At 38.5% G+C, this 20,457-nt stretch overlaps 1 protein-coding gene across 1 annotated transcript in view; it reads left to right on the top strand.

The window, feature by feature from the left end:
- GRIP2 (glutamate receptor interacting protein 2) overlaps positions 1 to 20,457 on the top strand; it is a 407,694-nt gene that overhangs the window by 176,115 nt on the left and 211,122 nt on the right. The gene's annotated exons all lie outside the window — the stretch shown is intronic.

Raw genomic sequence — 20,457 nt, forward strand, 5'->3', positions numbered from 1 at the left:
GAGAGAGAGAGAGAGAGAGAGAGAGAGAGAGAGAGAGAGAGAGAGAAGCAAAGGCAGAAAGGATGGAGAAAATAAGAACATAGACAGAATCTAGTATGAACTCTAGAAATCATATAGTCCATATAAGGCCATGTGACTAAAGACTTGGTATTAAAACTCAGGTTTCTTGGCTCACAATGAAAGAAAAGTTCTTTCTACTAACCGTTGAGGTTTAGAGTTGGGAGAACTGGTTCAGGTGTGAAAGAATTCACTTAGACCTTCTCTGTAACCATTGGGAGCTTTATTGATGCAAAAGCAGCGGGCTAGCTCTGGTAAGAGAACTAGCAACTTACAGAGGGATAGGGGTCTGTTTTATCTTACAAGATAAGGGAAGGGGTTGTCATGACACAGGATGAGAAAGATGGATGGCAGGATAGGGGACTCAGGATAAGGAAGATGGGAAATTTTATGACTCAGGATGAGGGAGACAAGGATGTTTTACGGTCCAGGATAGGGGGGAAGTTTTATGGTATCTCAAGATAAGGGAAAGAGGCTCTAGGATGCCCTCAAGTCCAGGAGGGGCCTCACAAGGTGCTGGAAAAACAACTCTTATTTAAAATTTGTTTCTTTAAAAAGCTTTTGGTTTTCAGGGCACTGTATGTCTTCTGCTTCATAACTATTATGAACTGTCAGAAAGTTGGCAAATATTTTGGTCTAGCAATGAGGTATAATTCTATAATAATGGGATTGGTTATTTCATAACTCTGAAACTAGTTCTGATACAACATGGGAGCGTGGTCACTATTAGGTCAGAGAAACTGATGCTTTGTCCCAGTGCTGATATGGGGAAGGGAGGAATACTTTCTTCCTGTGTCAATCCAGAGAGCTCTATTTATTTTACTGTGCCTCTGGCTCAGTGGATAGAGCACTGGGCTTGGAATCAGGAAGACTCATCTTCATGAGTTCAAATTCAGCCTTGGACACTCACTAGCTGTGTGATCCTGGGCAAGTCACCTAACCTTGTTTGCCTCAGTTTCCTCATCTGTAAAATGAGCTGGAGAAGGAAATGGCGAATGACTGTTTGCATGTTTGTTTGCCATGAAAACCCCAAACAGTGTCACCAAGAGTCAGATATGACTGAAAAATGAACGAACAACTACAACAAAGCCCCTTTGGGAGTTGTACTCCAGAAGAAGGTAAAGGAACAGGGTTGTGGGATAAATTAAGACACTTGCACTTGCCTATAAACTGTCCTTTGTTGATGCTGCTGACTCACAACCCCATTCCTTTGTCTCTTTCACTAGCACTAGTCTCCTCTACAACACTGGTATTGCCCAAGTTGAAAAATTTTCTAGTTATATCTCTATCTGAGAAAGGAAATGCAATTAATGGGTGAATTGTTGACAGCGGCTCAAAAACAAATGTCCTGGAATGTAACTATAAATTAATAAAATTCTATATAAAACACACTCATTTTAACCAAACTGAACCTCATACAAGCTGAATAATTAAACTAAAGGTACTTTGAACCCATCTACCAATTAATCCTAGCTACTTTATAAAAATTATTTGCATAAACTATTTGAGAATCTTGATATTAATGTTTCAGTATAGGAAGGGGATTCACTTGGAAGTAAAGATGACACAAAAATGAAAGATAATTTTTGTAAGTTCATAACAGTTTTTGCATATTTGAAATCAGCATGTAAAGATGGGAAGGGCTCTGAGGTGCAATGAAAAAGCCATATGACTCAGAATCAAGAGGCCTAGGTCTGAATCTTTCTGCTGATACTTACTTTCCTGTTCCTCAATTTCCTCTTCTGTCAAATTAGGTGGCAGGATTGGATTCTAAAGTTTCTTTTAGTTCTGCTGTTCGCGCTCATGCGCGCACACACACACACACACACACACGTGCTCCATGCTAACATCCTATATACTAAGATTCTCTCCAAATGCAACGTTGTTTGTTCCAAGGTTCCTTCTAGCTTTGCCATTCTGTGTTCTAAGGTCTCTTTTAGCTCTAACATTCTGTGTTCCAGGGGCACTACCAGCTCTAATATGCCATGTTCTGAGCCCTAACATTCTTTGTTCTGAAGCCCCTTCCAACTCTGACATTGTATGCTAGGAAACATCTCCCACTTAACTGGACGAGACCCAATTAGGATGCTATTTTTGAATCTGATTGCTGACCTCCTGCATCTTCACTGCTCCTTCCTTAATTAGTGCCTAAGGGGCCTTTAAACACATGGATGGTTCATTTGTCAGTCAGTCAAAGACATTTGCCTCTAAAATCTCATGGTCAAAAGCTGCACGTTGCATGTAGAGTTATTCCTTGTTTGACCATACATCAGTATACCTTAGTAACAGCTCTCCATCCAAACTCAGGCTATTAGCATTCTTTCAGGTCTTGTAATCAAGGCTGGTCTCACTTACAGGCGGATTAGGTGCTTACCTACATGCTGTGATGAGACCAAGCAAGCCCTCCTGTACAAAATGACCATCTTAAACCAGCCCCAGGGGGCTCTTCAGAGCCAGAAATGCCACCATTCCTTGGACTTCCTTTGGGTGCAATATTTGAATATTGTCTCTTTGAAACGGCAACTGCCCTTAGGAAAAGGAATATATACATTCACCCAGACTGTAACCATAAACTGGAGATAAGCAGCAAGGGGACGGCATTCTTATTAAGAGGGATCAGAAAAAGTTTCTTGTAGAAGGATTTTATATTTGATCCTGGAGTTGATAGAAAGCAGGTAGTTTTTGAATAAGTGACATGGTCAGGCTGGTGCTTTCAAAAGATCACTTTGGCAGTTGAATGGAGGATGGACTGGAGTGGGGAGAGACTTGAGGCAGGCAGACCCACTGTTGCAATAGTCCAGGCATGAGGTGATAAGGGCTTATACCAGAGTGGGGCAGTGTCAGAGGAGAGAAGGGGCATGCAGGAGAGATGTTCCCAAGGTAGAATCATCAACACTAGACAACAGATTGGAGATGGGAGGTGGTGAGAGAGAGTGGAAGACCCAAGGATAACACCTGAATTGTGAGCCTAGGGGGGATGGTGGTCCCTCGACAGTAAGAAGAAAGTTAGGAAGTGGGGAGAGAAGAGTTAACCCCTCCTTTGCCTACTTTCTATTACCCCTTACCCCCCTTCTCATAACCTGCTCGTTGACTCTTCCCTGACATGGCCTAGATTATTACTTTCCAGAGTCACTTATCCAGATAGAAGGAAGGAAATGAGTATTTATTGTCTACTGTGTGCCAAGCACTTTACAAAAATTATCTCATTGTATCTTCACAACAACCTTTGACGGTTGAGGAAACTGGGGCAAACAGAGGTTAAAAGACTTGCCCAGGGTCACACAGGGAATAAGAATCTGAGACTGGATTTGAACTTAGGTCTTTCTGACTTCAGGACCAGGGCTTTAAACACTCTGCCACCTCTCTGTTCTGGATTTGGGAGAAGAGCAGAATACCATCAAAGGATGCTTTGAAATCAATAAAATATATTTAAATACTTCCCATCTTACCCTTTCCTCATCAAAACAACAACTACCACTACCCTTAAGCCTCGATTTGTGTGTTGCTGGTATCCTCCCTCCCCAAACCACCTTGAATTTAATTTGTATGTATGCGTAAATATGTACATATGTATATTTATATGTACATATATGTGTATATATACACATGCACACAACTCTTCACATAAATGTATGTATGTGTGCATATGGTGTATGTATACGTCTATTTGTATATATGTACACATACTTATTGTCTTTCTCTATTACTTTCTTATGTCAAAATGATCAACAAAACACTGACTCAAGCCTTGATTTGTAATGTTTGCCAATTTCTGAGGTGTAAGTACTCACACTTGACAATTTAACTATCAGCTCTCACTAGCTAGCTGGTTTGAAGTAGCTCCTGCACACCCCCTGGTGCCGGGTCAGAGTGTTGTCAACTATCGAGATTGCAAGGTGAATGATCAACACTACTCCCTCCCCTTGGAACATTGGGGAGATGCTTCTTCCAAAGCTGGCTGTTTTATTGAGAGGGGAAGTTGATGAATGATGAATTGTCCCACTGTCATGGGAAGCAGTATTTCTAAAAGGCCTTTTTCTCCCAAGGATCTCAAAGAATCACAGGTGGATGAAATTAAAAAAGCAATCTTAGAATTGATCTGCTCCATTGCTCTGATCTGACAAAGGAGAAACCTGAAGAGAGTGACTTACCCAAGGTCAAACGGTGCCTTAGTGGCAGAGCAGGACTTAGAAGCAGGTTCTTTCCATTGTATTTCCCATCTCACCCTGTGGGCCCTGGTAAACAGAGCCTTGGACAGAGAGACCATTTCACTGGGGAGCCTGTAATTGGTACACTAACTTCCCTGTAATGGGAAGGCGTTGTCTGCCCCTTCCCCTCTGCCTGTTCCCCAAAGCTCTGTGGGAACTGAGAGGAATCCCTGGGGTCCACTAAATAAGGCTGTAAGATCCCCAAGAAAGAGTTAATTATAGTTTTCTCCTCCCTTCAGGTGGCTGGCAGTTTTAACTGGCACTCATTATTCATGATAATTGCTTATTCAGAGAACACAATAGAGGAAATGGAGAAAACCGAGAATTCCTAGAGCAGGAAGAACCTTGGGCTAGGTGCACCTGTTCTTAAAGGCACAGAGGGGCCACCAAGAGTGAAGCTGACAAGATGGAACCCTCGTCAAGCACAGACAGCAGAGGGATGGGGATGATGAAGAGGATACCCAAGGCTTCAAAGGAGCAGGTGTAATACTGTGTTCTTCAGAATTCCTAGGACTCTCTCTCTCTCTCTCTCTCTCTCTCTCTCTCTCTCTCTCTCTCTCTGTCTGTAACAACTGACAAACTTGTCCTATGAAAGGATGGGGGATGGGAAATTCATTCAATTTCTCTAGACCTCATTTTCCTCCTGTATAAAATGAAAGGATTAAATAAGATCATCTCTATGGTCCCTTTCAGCTCTGAATCCTATAATTTCATCATCTTCACTAGCAAATCCTACTCAAGTTATTCTGCAGAGTCCTCTTCTCAATTTTTCAGGTACTGAACGATCTAATAAGCCAAATAGGAAGCTAGGTGATGCAGCGGCTAGAGCACCAGGTCTAAAGTCAAGAAGACCTAAGTCCAAATCTAGCCTCAGACACCTTACTAGCTGTGTGACCCTGGGCAAGTCACTTAACCCTGTTTGCCTCAGTTTCCTCATTTGTAAAAATGAGCTGGAGAAGGAAATGGCAAACCATTCCAGTGTCTTTGTCAATAAAACTCCAAATGGGATCATGACCAGTTGGACACTACTGAAACAACTCAAAAATAATAAAGCAATTCTGTTAGAATATAAGTTCTTTGAGGGCAAAGACTGTTTCATGTTTGTTTTTGCATTCTTAGGACACAGTGCTTGGCACATAGTAGGCAATTAATAAATGCTTACTGGTTGTTTGATTCATACTAAGGTGTCAGTCACTAACATCAGCTTCCCCTGTTTATCCCTCTCAGGGTTACCTTACATCTACCCTTTATGAATCTAGTACATACTTATCTGGGTACATGTTGTCTCTAGCATTAGCATGTAAGCTCCCTGAGGTCAGGGATTGTATTTTTGGTTTTTATATCTCCAGGGCTTAGCATAGTACCTGGAACCTAACAAGCACTTAATAAAAGCCTGTTGATTGATTGTTAGTCTAGAGGGAAGAGTGCTTAACTTTGAGGAATTAGGCACTCTGCAGAATTTCAGGCAGCAATGACAGGTGAATAAAAGATGTTATTTTTTGACTGGATGGGACTTGCCCTAAACTCATAAAAAATAATGATGAAATTAACAATAATAGCAGCTAACATTTATATAGCACTTTCCAAATATTATCTTAGTTCATCCTAACAATAACCCTGGGAGGTAGATGCTGTTATTATACCTATTTTACAGATAAGGAAAATGAGACAAACAAAGGTTAAATGACTCCTTCCCTTCTCAAGCTGACCTTGCTATGTATTTTCTTCCTCAGAATACCATCCATTCAGTCAATTTTAAGAAGATGGAAAAAAGACTATGCTTGTCTTACTCCCAGAGGCCTATAAATTACCCTTGTTGGTTTCATTATCTAGCCATGGGGGGACTTGCTATAATTACCCTTAAATGTGTAATCTCTCCATCTGTATTTCCTTACTACAAAGTTTGTGCAGGCATCTCCTAAGAAGTAAGCAGAATCTCATCCCCTGTTCTGCTCAGGCCTTTTGATGATTGAAGTGTTCTCTGTGCCAGGTTCAATGGAGCTAAATGGGTCACCTTCCACTCTTAGCCTTGTATTTCTATGGATTGGTGATCTCATTGATATGGATTATTCCCAGAAAGCATCAATGATAGATTATAATGATGATAATAATAATAATAAGATGATGATAGTGATGGTGATTATAAATAGTTAACACTTTTATAGCACCTACTATGTGCTAAGTGCTTTGTACATATTATCTCATTTGATCTTCACAACAGCCCTGGGAGGTAGGTGCTATTATTATCCTCATTTTACAGATGAGGAAACTGGGGCCAAGAAGGGAGGAATTATGATGATGATGATAGCAATAATAATAAATAAACATTTATTAAGTGCCTAACTTAATGTGCCTAACACTGTGCTAAGCATAGGGGACACAAATATGAAAAAAAAAAAGAAAGACAGTCCCTACACTCAAGTGCTCACAGTCTAATGGGGGAAGACAATACACAAAAAGAAGCTGAAAATGTGTGTGAGTGGGAGAGGGGGTACCTGACTTGGGGACATGGTGAGGAAGTCAGAGAAATCCCAAAGTAGTGCAGTCATGTGGCAAATGAGGAGATATCTGTTCTGAGCTCCCTTCCTGAATGAAGGTCTTGAGTTCTATGGGCTCTGTCCTCCAATCAGAGGGGCAAAAAGGTAGTGATGAGTTGTGATTATCAAGGTTAATTCTATTTTGCATAAGGATGAGATGTTCCCCTTGATGAGCTTCTGGAGCATGGTGAAGAAGTCAATGAAGTCTCAAAATAGTAGATGGCAGATGGTAAATATCTCACTCATGGTTTTAAAGGGAATCCATGCAGAGTCAGGACTAGAATTCAGATCTCCTGACTCTCAGTCTAGTCTCCTCTCTATTATATCCCCTCTACCTCCTTACCACACCTTCATCCCTCTTGGTTAAATGTGGTCCTGTCCAGGATCTTCAAAGCATTTAAAACATGCCAGTCTTTCTGGGATGACTCAGTCTGATTTTATAAGATCCTTTGTTCCTCCAAGACAGGAGATTAGGAGAAAGGAAGAATGTTGAACTCCTCTTTGGGCCTCTGTTTCCTTATCTATCTGTTAGGTAAAAGGGTAAGGCCTATTGAAAGCAGCTGGAAAGGATAAGCAAGTGTCTGAGAAAGAAAACTATAGATCAATATATTTAATAAGTAACAATATAAAATATTGAATGAAATATTAGCAAAGAGGCTACAGTAAAATTTTAAAAAGATTATACACTTTCACCAGATTGTATTTATGCCAGGAATGAAAGGATTGGTTCAATATTAGGAAGAACATGAATATAACATGCCATATTTTTAAAAAAATCTACTATATCAATACATAAAAAAAATTTTAACAAAATGAAACATCCTTTTATGTTAAAAAATCACTATTAAAAATATAGGAAATGAACCTTTTCATAAAATGGTCAATAGTATCTAGTTAAAAGCAAGAGCTAGCATCATTTATGATGTGGAAAAAATGTTAGAAGCCTTTCCAGTAAGATCAAGGGTAAAGTAAAAGTGGCCATTGTCATTACTATTACTTGATGCAGTTCTAAAAATAATGGTTATATCAATTATAAAAGAAAAGAAGTGGGGGAAGCTAGGTGGTGCAGTGGATAGAGCACCAGCTCTGGAGTCAGGAGGACCTGAGTTCAAATCCGGCTTCAGACACTTGATACTTACTAGCTGAGTGACCCCAGGCAAGTCACTTAACCCCAAATACCTCCCCAAAAACAAACAAAAAGACAGAAAAGAAAAGAAGTTCAGAGAATAAGCTAAGGCAAAAAAGAAACAAAAAATTTTTTTTGCAGATGGTGTGATGGTTTACTTACGGAACCCAGAGATTCAGCTAGAAATTAATTGAAAAATTAATGGCTTAATAAAGTAGTATATACATATTATATATATATATGTATACACACATATATTGATATAAAATAAATAAAAAAAAACCATCAACCTTTCCATTTGCCAACAAAACCCAACAAAAAGAGGTAGTAAAAATAAATTGCATTCAAAATTGCTAGAGACTGTATAATATATTTAAAACACCATTTACCAAGGCACAAACAGAAATTATATTAATACACCTACAAAATGCTCTTTACAGAAATAAAGGAAAGCAAATATTTGGTTAAGAATTAATTGTTCAGAGTTATGTTGCACTAATGTAATAAAATGACTCTACTCTCTAAATCAACTTATAGATTCAGGGTTATACCAATGAAACTACAATATAGAACTAGATGAAATTATAATAACACTCATCTGAAAGAACAAAAGGTAAAGAATCTCAAGGGAAATAATGAAAAATGGTGGGATAAAGGAGACCTATCAGGACCATATCTCAAACTATGCTAACAGTAACAATTATCAAAACTATTTGGTACCGATTAAAAAGTAGAAAAATGCTGATTGAAACTGGCTACAAAATCCAGAAGCTATCAAACATAATAATGTAATGCTCAGTAAAACTGAGGACTTAACCAGGAGTGGGGAACCTGTGGCCCTGAGGCCACATGTGGTCTTCTAGGTCCTCAAGTGTGGCCCTTTGACTGAATCCTGAATTCATGTGGCCTTAAGGCCACAAGTTCCCCACCCCAAACTATCATGGTAAAGACTCACTGTTTGAGAAAACTACTAAGAAAATTAGAAAGCAGCCTGATAGAAATTAGACTTATATCAGCATGTCACACTATATGTCATAATGTTTCAAATGGATAAATGACTTAGATATAAAAAAAATCTCGTAAACAAATTGAAAAATTTACCTTGCACAACTATTGATAAGAGAATAATTGCTGACAAAACTAGGGAGAGAGATCATCAGAGAAGATAAAATTGACAATTTTGATTACAAAATGTTAAGGTTTTTCACAAAAAAAATAAGCAATGAATGCAATTAGAATTAGAAGGGAAAGAATTTATTGGGAAAAATATCTTTGAATCAAATTTCTCTGATAAATTTTTGATATCCAAAATATATAAAAAAGGTATACATTTGTAAGAACAAGGAACATTTACTAATAAATAGGCAAAGGATATGGACAGGTAGTTCTCAAAGGAAAAAAATCCAAAACATCAATAATGATACAAAATAAAATATTCCAAATAACCAATAATAAGATAAATGTAAATTATAATAGCTATGAGGTTCCTTTGTTGTTGTAGTCAGTCATTTTTAGTCATGTCTAACTCTTCATGACTCTGTTTAGGGTTTTCTTGGCAAAGATACTGGAGAGGTTTGCCATTTCCTTCTCCAACTCATTTTATAGATAAGGAAACTGAGACAAATGGGGTTAAGTGACTTGCCCTAGGACCACACAGCTGGTAAGTATCTGCGGCCATATTTGAATTTAGGAAGATGAGACTTTCTGATTCTAGGTCCAGAGCTCTATCCATTGTGCCACCTAACTGCCCCCCCCCATGAGGTTCTACCTCACACCAATCAGATGGGCAGAGATTACAAAAAGGAAAATAACAATTGCTGGAGGGGTTGTGGCACACTAATGTAATGGTGAATTAGTGCAGCCATTCTGAAAGCAATTTACCACTGTACTGCAACTGGCAGTAAACTGTGCATGCTCTTTGATCCAAAGATGCCACAACTAGGTCGCTACTAAAAAGAGTTCAAAGATAGAGAGAAGGGTCACATATGTCCAAAAATATTCAAAGCACTTTTTGTCGTTGAAAAACTGTTACAAAAGTAGATGCCCATCCATTGGGGAATAGTTGATTATTATGATAAAATTATAATAGTCAATTATTATAATAGAATATTATATATGCAGTTTATAACATGATTTTATATATAGAAAGTTACAATAACATAATGTGTAATATATTATATAAATAGAATAATATTAATAGAATATTATAATAGAAAGTTATGATATGTAATTGTCACAGAATATTGTTGCATAATGAGATGGCAAAAACAATAGATTCAGAGAAACTTGAAAAGATTTGTATGGTTGCGTGTGAGAGTAGACATCTATAATCCCAGCTACCAGGAAGCTTGAGGATGGCAGAGCTCTTAGACCACAGAATGCTGCACTGCAGTGGAGGGGTCAGAAGCAAAGCAGGTAAAAATTCCAGTTTGACAGGTAATGGAATCAGGTCCCACGTGTGGCCCCCTGTTCTTCTAGCCTGGTTGAAATAGGGAAACAGAAGAAAGAAAAGGAGGAAGAGAAGGAAGAGAAGAAATAAAGATGCAACTAGTACAATGCAAATTTGTTTTGCTTAACTATGTTTGTTTGTTTAAAGAGAAAACTTTATTGGAAGGTTATGAGTCAGAAGCAGGGAAAGCTTGGATTTCTTTGCTTGAGAGTGATGAGAAAAGAACATCAATGAAATATTTTAAAATATACAGAAAAAATCCAAAGTAAATTCAGATGGTAACAGAGTCAAGCAGAACAATGATGGTATTTCCATGTTAATTTTTTTTACATATATATGTATATATTTGAAAGTCATATTAATGTATTCGTGGCTTCACATATAACCTTTTTTTCATGCCTTCTTTGTTTATGAAAATGTTCATGACTGTTGAAGATTTTCCAGGGAATAAAAATTTTTCTTTTAACAAAAGAAAGAAAAAGCAAGAAATTTCACCAGAGGTCAGAAACTTATCTAATACAACCTGTTACCCAGTTCATGAATCCAGTCTACCACATCTGCAACAATCTTGCCTCTGATTTATAATTTCCAGTGACAAAACATACACTACCTTGCAAGCCTGTTTTTGGACAGCTCTAATTGTTAGGAAATGTTCCTTATGTCAAGCTGAGATCTGCTTTACTGTAATTTCTGCTTTTTGCATCATAAGATTTAGAGCTTGGTGGGAACTTAAAGATCATTTAGTCCAATCCTCTATCCCAGGGATTCCCAAACTTATTTGACTTACCACTCTCTTTAAAAAAATTACTCTATATCCCCCAGGAAATCTACTTCCTTTAACCCTTTAACAGTTTTTTTCTTAATTCACATCATTTCGAAAAATATATAATTTCTTTAAATGACACATCCTAAATTTAATAATTTATTATAAATTTATTATAAATTTTCTTGCATTGAAATTTTGACGATGCAATATTATGTTATGTAATTTTATAGTATCATATTGAAAACAAGTCATTACATGCACATATTCTTCCTGATGCATGATAGACTTCTTGACAATATGCAACAGGCTTGCCTGCTAATACTTGCTTGTTAAGACCTGTCGGCAGACTTGACCACTGATCCATTATAACTTGCATTTTGTGTATTTACTTGGAAAATGATGTAATCACTATGACTTTAAACTCTGTTACACAACAGATGAAACATGTACAAACGGTTTTTCAAAATTTTCTTCTCTTCTTTGCTTATGCTTCTACTACCCCCTTATTTTTATTCAATGCCCCCCCAATTGCACCTGAGGCTACTACCACCCTCCTGGATCATTCCAGCACCTCCAGGGGCTGGTATCACCCACTTTTGGATCATATGCTACCCTCTTATTTTACAGATGAAGAAACTGAGGCACAGAGATTTCAGATTTGATAAAGGAATATGATCAAATTCTCATGGGGTAGTAAAATGCAGAGTCTGGATTTGAACTCAGATCCTCTGACTTTGATGGTGTCCTTTCTAGTCCACTGCATAAAGTTCCCTCTGGTTTTAATTATGTCCTTGGGGGCTAAGAAAAACAAGTTGAATTCATTTTCCATGTGACAGCCCTTTTGATTTTGAAGTCTGATGACGTCAATGCATTGCAAACTCTTACCATCGCCTCACTTGTGACTTTCAGTTCCTTGTTAACCATCCAACAGTTGGGCAAATTGAGACAAAGAAAGAGGAAGGGACTTACTCCAGGTCACATACACACTGAGTTAGCAGCAAACCCAGTACTAGAATCCAGGTCTTTTGACTCCCAGTTCAGAACTCTTTCCATTGTACCACACCACTAAGTACTTATGTAAGTCAAAGACAAGAGGGAAAGAGTGGAGGCCTAGAAATACTTCAAAAAGAAAGGCTACAGAATTCTAATATATGTGAAAGGCTTGAAAAAATTCAGGTGTTTTTATACTGTAGAAGATTATTATTAACAATCCTTCACATTGATAATAATTTTGGGAGGCGGAGCAAAATATTGTAATTTCATTAGTTTGGGGATTCCCTGGTGTGAAAACTCGATCCACCAATACAGATAGTGACTCAACTAAAACTTAAAGTCTTAAGAGTTGCCTGGGCAGTTTTCAGACAAAAAAATCAAAGCTATCTATAGTCATATGAAAAAAAATGTTCTAAATCACTATTGATTAGAGAAATACAAATTAAAACAAGTCTGAAGTACCACCTCACATTATCAGATTGGCTAACGTGATGAAAAAGAAAAATGTTGGATGTTGGAAGGGATGTGGAAAAACTGGGACACTAATACATTGTTGATAGAGTTGTGAACTGATCTAACTTTTCTGGAGAATAATTTGGAACTATGCTCAAAGGGCTATAAAACTTCATACCCTTTGATCCAGCAATACCACTTCTAGGTCTATATCCCGAAGACATCCAAAAAGGGACCTATTTGTACAAAAATATTTATGACAGCTCTTTTTGTGGTAGCCAAGAATTGGAAATCAAAGGGATGGCCATCAATTAGGGAATAGCTAAACAACCTATGGTATATGATTGTAATGGAATATTATTGTGCTATAAGAAATGACAAGAGGATGATTTCAGAAAATCTTGGAAAGACTTACATGAACTGATGCATAGTGAAGTGAACAGAACCAGGAGAGCATTGTACACGGTAACAGCAATATTGTTCAATGAAGAACTGTGAATGTCTTAGCTATTCTCAGCAATACAATGATCTAAGACAATCCTAAAGGACTAATGATGAAACATACTATCTACCTCTAGAGAAAGAACTGATTGTTTGAATACAGACTGAAGCATGTTATTTATTCACTTTTTCATTTTTTTCTTTTATTCGAGTCTTCTTGTACAAAATAACTAATATGGAAATATTTTTACATAATTGCACATGTACAACCTATATCTGATTGCTTACTGTCTCAGGGAGGGGAAAGGGGAAGGAGGGATAGAATTTGGAGCTCAAAACTTTAAATAAAAATATTTTTTAAAAAGTAATGTAATAGCAAAAAGAATCAATAAAATTACTTTTTTAAAATAAAAGTTGCCTGGGGAATTTAGAGGTTAAAAGTCACACAGCTAGTATGATTCAGAGCCCAGACTTGAACCCATATCTTCTTCACTCCAGGGCCAAACCTTTATCCATTCTGCAACACTGCTTATTAATAGTGAATATGGGTAAATATCATGTCTCAGATCAGTGGTTCACTTTTCTGCTTCTCATGCTGCTCCCTCTGCTATTCATCATCTTCCATTCTCTTTTGTTTCTTAGTATCTTCATTAGGTTCACTTCCTTCAAACTGCCCCCACTGCTCATTCACTCCCTTTCTTCCTGTCTTTCTACACTACTGATTGATTGAAAATTTGCTGCAAAGATGTCTCCTTACTTCCAGCCTTTCCTGCTTCCAATCCATCCTGCACTTAATGCCAGAATAGTTACTCTTCCTAAGGTACAGCTCTCATCATGTCATCTTCATCTCCAAACCTGTCAATGACATCTGACTTACTGCAGGATAAAGTCCAAACTCCTCAGTCCAACACCAAAAGCCCTTCCTGACCTGGCTCCAACCTCTCCATCCAGCCTTATTTCATGTTGCTTCTCTGAAGGTATTCTGTGCTATGCTCAAACTACACTGGACTCCTGTGAGCTTCAGCTCATATTCTATGCCTTTCCTCATGAATTCCCTCATCCCTGGAATGATCTTGCTTCCTTCTTCCATGAAAATTCTTCCCATCCTTCAAGGCACTTCTATGAAGCTTCCTCCATGCCCCCAACCGGCCCCTTCTCCAAATCACCATAGCATCTTCTTTTTTTTTTTTCCTTTCCTGTGTATACTATTCTGATTTGTATCATAGTAATTTGTGACCTTGTCTTATTTCTTGTATTAGATTAGGATTCTTATCTTTTTTTTTTTTTTTTGCTTAGTCAGTTGGGGTTAAGTGACTTGTCCAGGGTCACACAGCTAGTAAGTGTCAAGTGTTTGGTCTGAGTCCGGATTTGAACTCAGGTCCTCCTGACTTCAGGGCTGGTGCTCTATCCACTGCACCACCTAGCTGCCCCTAGGACTCTTATTAATATTATATTATATTCTTCCTCTAACATCTGTCACAAAATTATCTGCATGGCTAGATCCCGGTTAGTGAGAATAACAAATCCTGTGAAGTGGTTGAATTTATTTGAATTCTCATTATTAGAAGTTATAATTATTTAAAATACGGTCATTAGTTCCAGCCCAATGGAAATATGCACTGCAAATTCAAATAATGTACATAGTAGGTACTTAGTACAGTAGCCATTGAGATGAATTACCATGTCCTTCCCGAGGATCTATGATAGTTTCCCAAAGTGTGTACTTTCTCTCAAACTCCAGCACTGTCAGTTAATTACCTGCCCTGCCACCTTTCCTTGGGCCTCTCCTTATTCTTCATGCTTTCATCAGAGCATAAGATTTTTATAGTTAGGAAGCCCCTTTGAGAACATCTAGTTCAACCTCTTCATTTTACAGAAGTGAAAAAAAAGGGGCTCAGAAAGGCTATGTCTTATCCAATGTTACACAGCTACAAAATGGTGGTACTGGGATTTAAAACCAAGGCTTTAGACTCAAAATCCAAAATTCTTGCGCACTTAACCTGCTTCTGCTTAGTTCCTTTTTCCAAGGCATTACTTTTTGTCTCCCCATGCCCTTATCCCAAGCTCCCTTGTTGACTGTTCTACTAATAATGTTCTAAGCTAGGGATAAATGGACCAAACCCAAGGAGGACAAAGCCCTGGGGAAGCAGGACTGGGGGAAACTAATTACAAATGATGTGGGGTCATCCCAATGAAGACATGGTTCTCCAAACAGGTTCCTGCTGTTCAGTGAGCATACAATGGTAAGAAACATTAACTTTGATGAGTTAGCATTATTTGAAAGCCCATGCAGTAAACTGTGTTCAATATAAATAAAATCTGAACACTGATATATTTGAGGTAATTTTATTTGGAGTACAGGCAGTTAGTTTCTGAAGCCTTCCCTGTTCTTTTCCCTCACTCTCAGCTGAAAGTACTCTTTCTCTCCTCATATTTTCCTAGAGGACTGAGTTTTATAGTTCCTTTGCCCTTATGATAACAATAATAATAATAATAGAATATAGAGAGAGAATGATAGGGACTTATGATTTCATTGGTATAAGGAAGCTTTCATGATGGAGTCAGGAATTAAGGTAAGCTCTGAAGGATGGGTAAGGTTGAAATAGATGGAGAGAAATTCCAGTAGTGAGCTCAGCATGAGTTAAGGCACAGAAGTCAGAATTTACATTACGTGGTGAAGAGGTAATAAGGAAACTAGTATGACAGAAGACCAGGACTTGCATAGGTGAGAAAACAAATTGGAAATTTAGGATTTGGAAGGCTTTGAATATCAGGCCAAGGAGTTTAGTTTTTTTTCCACCTAGGTACTGGGGAACTATGGAAGATTCTAGAGCAGGGATGTGATATCTAGTACTTCATGTTGATGCAACAGTAAAGTCTATGGATTTTCTGGATTTTGCCAAATAGTGACATCTTCCAGTGTATTTTGATCTTTTAGCTGTAGATCTCATTTCTAGCAAATTGGAACCCGATGGAAAATTTTTCAGGATAAGAGAAATGCAGAGACAGGTATGTCTAGAAGTTGCTTTAGGTCTGATTTTCCAACTAGCTGAGAAGGGCTGGGGCAATGTGGGCAGTCATATAAATCCCATGCCCTTCTTCCAGCACCACCACTGGACTTTCTTTTTCTTCTTTAAATGACAAGAAAAAAGAGAAGGCAGACATCTTTGCTGTTTCATGATCAAGACACTCCATCTCCCAATTCTGCATTAATTACTGGCTGTTGCCCATTCCTGGAATTCCCTTCATCCTCATCTCCACCCCCTGGGGCTTTCCTGGCTTCCCTCAGGTCCCAGTTAAAGTTCCACTTTCTACAAGAATCCTTTCCTGATCATCTTCCCTCTGTTGATTATCCCCAATTTATCCTGTCTATATTTTGTTTAGACTAAACAATAGTGTATATGAAAAAGATTTTCATGGACCACAAGTTCAAAATGGGTTTACAATGAGATATGACACCTGAAAAAGCCAATGTACTCTTTAAAAATATTTATTTTAAGCACACATTTTAAAAAATTGAGCTCCAAATTCTCTACCTCCCACCCATTTAGAAGGCAAGCAATTTGATATGAATTATACATGTGAAATTATGCAAAATTTATTTCCATATTAACTATGTTGCAAAAAAGCAAAAGAAAAATTAAAAAGTGAAAAATATACTTCAATTTGCACTAAGAATTCATCAATTTTCTCTTTGGAGCTGGACAGCATTTTTCATCACGGGTCCTTTGGAATTGACTTGGATCTTTGTCTTGCTCAGATTAGCTAAGTCTTTCACAGTTGCTCATCCTTAAAATATTGCTATTACTGTATAAGTGTTCTCCTGGTTCTGCTTACTTCACTCTGTATTAGTTTGTGTAAATTTTCCCAGGTTTTTCTGAAACAATCCTTGTCATTTATTTTTTTTAAATAGTATTTTATTTTTTCCCAATCATATGTTAAGACTTTTTAGCATTCATTTTTACAAGATTTTGAGTTCCAAATTTTTCTCCCTCCTTTCCTCTCCTCCCCTCTTACTAAAATGGTAGACAATTTAATAAAGGTTATATATGTACAACTATATAAAACATATTTCCATATTAGTCACAGTTGTGAAAGAAGAAATAGACCAAAAGAAAAAAAAAACATGAAAAAAGTATGCTTTGATCTGCATTCAGAGTCCATCAGCTCTTTATTTGGATGTAGATAGCACATCATGAGTACTTGTCTTGGATCATTGTGTTGCTGAGAGCTAGGTCATTCATAGTTGATCATCACACAATGTTGCTGTTACTATGTACAATGCTCATCTCACTTTGCATCAGTTTATACAAGTCTTTCTACGTTTTTCTGAAATCTGTATGTTCATCATTTTTTTATTGTGCAATAATATTCTATTACATTCATATACCACAGCTTGTTTAGCCATTCCCCAATTGATGGGCATTCCCTCAATTTCCAATATTTTGCTACCATGGAAAGTGCTGCTATAAATATTTTTGCACATGTAGGTTCTTTTCTGTTTTTTATAATCTCTTTGGGATACAGACCTAGTAGTGGTATTGCTAGATCAAAAGGGATACAGAGTTTGGTTGTACTCCAGTCGCTGTTTTTCTCTGGACACAAGAGGAGCTGTTATGAATAACTTTGTGTATCCAGGACTTTTTCCTCTTTCTCTGGTCTCTTTGGGTTCCAGCAGTGGTATAGCCATTAGAGCTATAATTTTACTGGTACAAGAATCTTCTGGTGAGGAAAATCCACTTCCCAACGCATATTAGAACCTAGTATACAACTTATAGTCTTAAAGAATTAAGAGGTAAGTGCCTTGCCCAGGGCTACCCAGTATATGTTGGCGCAATACTTGAATGTAAGTTTTCCTGACTGGATGGCCAACTCAATATTCCCTAGGCCATTCTACCTCCTTGCTTTGTACATAATAAGCATTTAAAAGCTGTTTGTTTATATTTAAAAGGAATAACAAGTTCTATATAATAGATTTGCTGTTTCATGCACAATCATCTTTTTTCCTATTCTCTATGTTATCAAATTGCTTGTTTTATTTAAGTTCATAATAAAACAAACAAATAAATAAAATTTTAAAAGCTTGTTGAATGAACAGAAGAATAAACAATTCAGTTTGTTTCCCAGTGCAGAAATTCCCTCTAGAGTACTAACTACCAAATAGTCATTTCACCTCTGTTTTAGTACCCTCAATGATGGGGAGCTCACTAACTCACAAGGCAACCTATTCCGTTGTTAGGCAGCTCTAATTATTAGTAAGTTCTTATTTCTTTTGAGATGAAATTTTCTTTCGATTTCTATAATGTCTACTTCCTTTCCCACAGGATAGCCCTTCAAATATTTGCAGACAGTTCTCTTGTTCCACATATCCCTACCCAATTATACACCCCATGAATCTTCTCTTCAATAGGCTAAAATCCCAGTTCCTTCAACTGACTTCATATGACTTGGTTTCTAGTTCTCTTACCATCCTAGCCACACCCTTCTGGACCCCCTTTAGTTTGTCAGTGTCTCTCAGAATGCAATGTCCAGAACTGGCCACAGTGCTTTGACATGGAGTGTGCCACAGAGAAGAGGGTAACCCTAATCTCCCTGGATTTGGGCACCATTAGGGCAGCCTGAGGCCGTTTGCACTTTTGTTGGCAGACACATCCTGATGTTGGCGCCCGATGCCCGAGTTCAACCTCTGGGTAGTACTCGGTATTGTTGGCTCATGCTTGGTCTTGACTAATTGCTAGAGAGGGAAACAGAGTGGCTTAATTTGGGGCTGTGGAGCTTTTAGATGATGTTGTGTGTGGCTGAGATGTCAAACTTTTGTCACAGAGGAGCGCTGCTGGGACAATGCTGCCCATCGAAGGGATGTTTGGCAACTGGAGCTGTGAAACTCTCCTAATAGCTATGCTTGGACTTTGAGCCGAGACACAAATGGATTGACTGGCTGGTGCTCCAGACCAGGAGCAGGTGTTTGTTGATTGCTTAGAGGCCTCTGAAGACAGAGATTTCGTTTTTGTCCCTGTACCCCTGGCCTTAGCTGGCTTGGCCCATGATAGGGGCTTAATTGATGCTTGTTTGATTTGTTGGTTGTTTGGTTGACTGATTGAAACCCTCCACACCTGTGCTAAACACTTTGCTGATCATTAGCAACATGACAGAGTAGATGAGTCAGAGGACCTGAGTCCTCTCTACTCTGGTTCTGTTACTTTTTATCTGTGTCACCTTGGGTAAATAGTTCGATTTCTCTGGACCCCAGTTTCCTTAAAATAAATAGATTAGACCAGATGATCTCTAAAATTTCTTCTAGCTCCAAATCCATAGTCTTGTAATCCCTCCTGTTCTATGTACTGCCATTCAGAGAATGAGAGGATACTGTGCCTACTCTCAAGGAGGGCATCTTTAAGGGGAAGACAAGATGCTAAAATGGAAAACAAAACTAGGAAGTGTGTGAGCAAGTGCTAAGGTGGGCAACGATGACTCTACATATTAGAGGAGTTCAAAGTGGAGAGATTACCATGGACTGAAGGTGAGACTGGAGTTAGGCCTTGAAGGATGGGTAGGGTTAGAGAGGGAGAGAGGAGAAGGGCATCTCAGGTGGGACAACAGTATGAAAAAAGGCTAGGGGTGATCCCCAGGGTCAAGTGAAGGGATGCAGGGCATGGGAGGATCTTAGCACTTGGGAGAATGTCATTGAAAAAATTAGGGGATTTTAATAGGTTCTAAAGCCAAGCCATTTAACTGAATCATTCCCTGCCCCTTGGAGCAGCCTGATCCCAGGTGCCTTGCACGTTGGCCCTATCATGGTCCATCAGTTTGTCTTACACTAATGAATCTTTTGCCTTTCCCCTCCAGAGAGGGAAATCTCGCTGTCACATTCATGCACAGAGACCTCAGGCTTGCCACAATTTCAGTTTGAGAAATTTTTCTTGGAAGATTGTCAACTGGTAGAAGGTGTGCTATTTTTAGCTTTGTGAGCAAGGCATGCCACTCAGATCCCACCACTAGATGGGAAAAAAAGCTGACTTCTCCCTCAGTGTAGGGTTCTTCAGTGAATGGTAGGGAGGTGCCAGTGATGTGAGCCCTGGCAGGGAGGGAACTGACTCAGAGGATCCGGAGACCGAGAGAAGAAGGGTGATCATTTAGTCCAACTCTCTTTTTTACAGAGGAGGAAGCTAAGATTGAGAGAGGGCAAGTGATTTGCCCGAAGCCCCTCCGCAATAAGTAACCTGACTGGGACATTGGGCCCAGCCCTACCTGGGTTTTTCTTTGCTCCAGGACTGTATGGGAGAGCAAAGAAGGGATGGCAGCTTCGAAGCAGAAAGTAAATGCAGAAGTGGGTGAGAGGCCTACATGGGAGAGTGAAGAGCCCATTTGTCAGCATAGTAAATGGATGGATGGATGGATGGATGGATGGATGGATGGATGGATGGATG

Source organism: Vombatus ursinus, unplaced genomic scaffold, assembly GCF_900497805.2.
Source record: "Vombatus ursinus unplaced genomic scaffold, bare-nosed wombat genome assembly UNPS02014773.1, whole genome shotgun sequence".
NCBI classification, from domain to species: Eukaryota; Metazoa; Chordata; class Mammalia; order Diprotodontia; family Vombatidae; genus Vombatus; species Vombatus ursinus.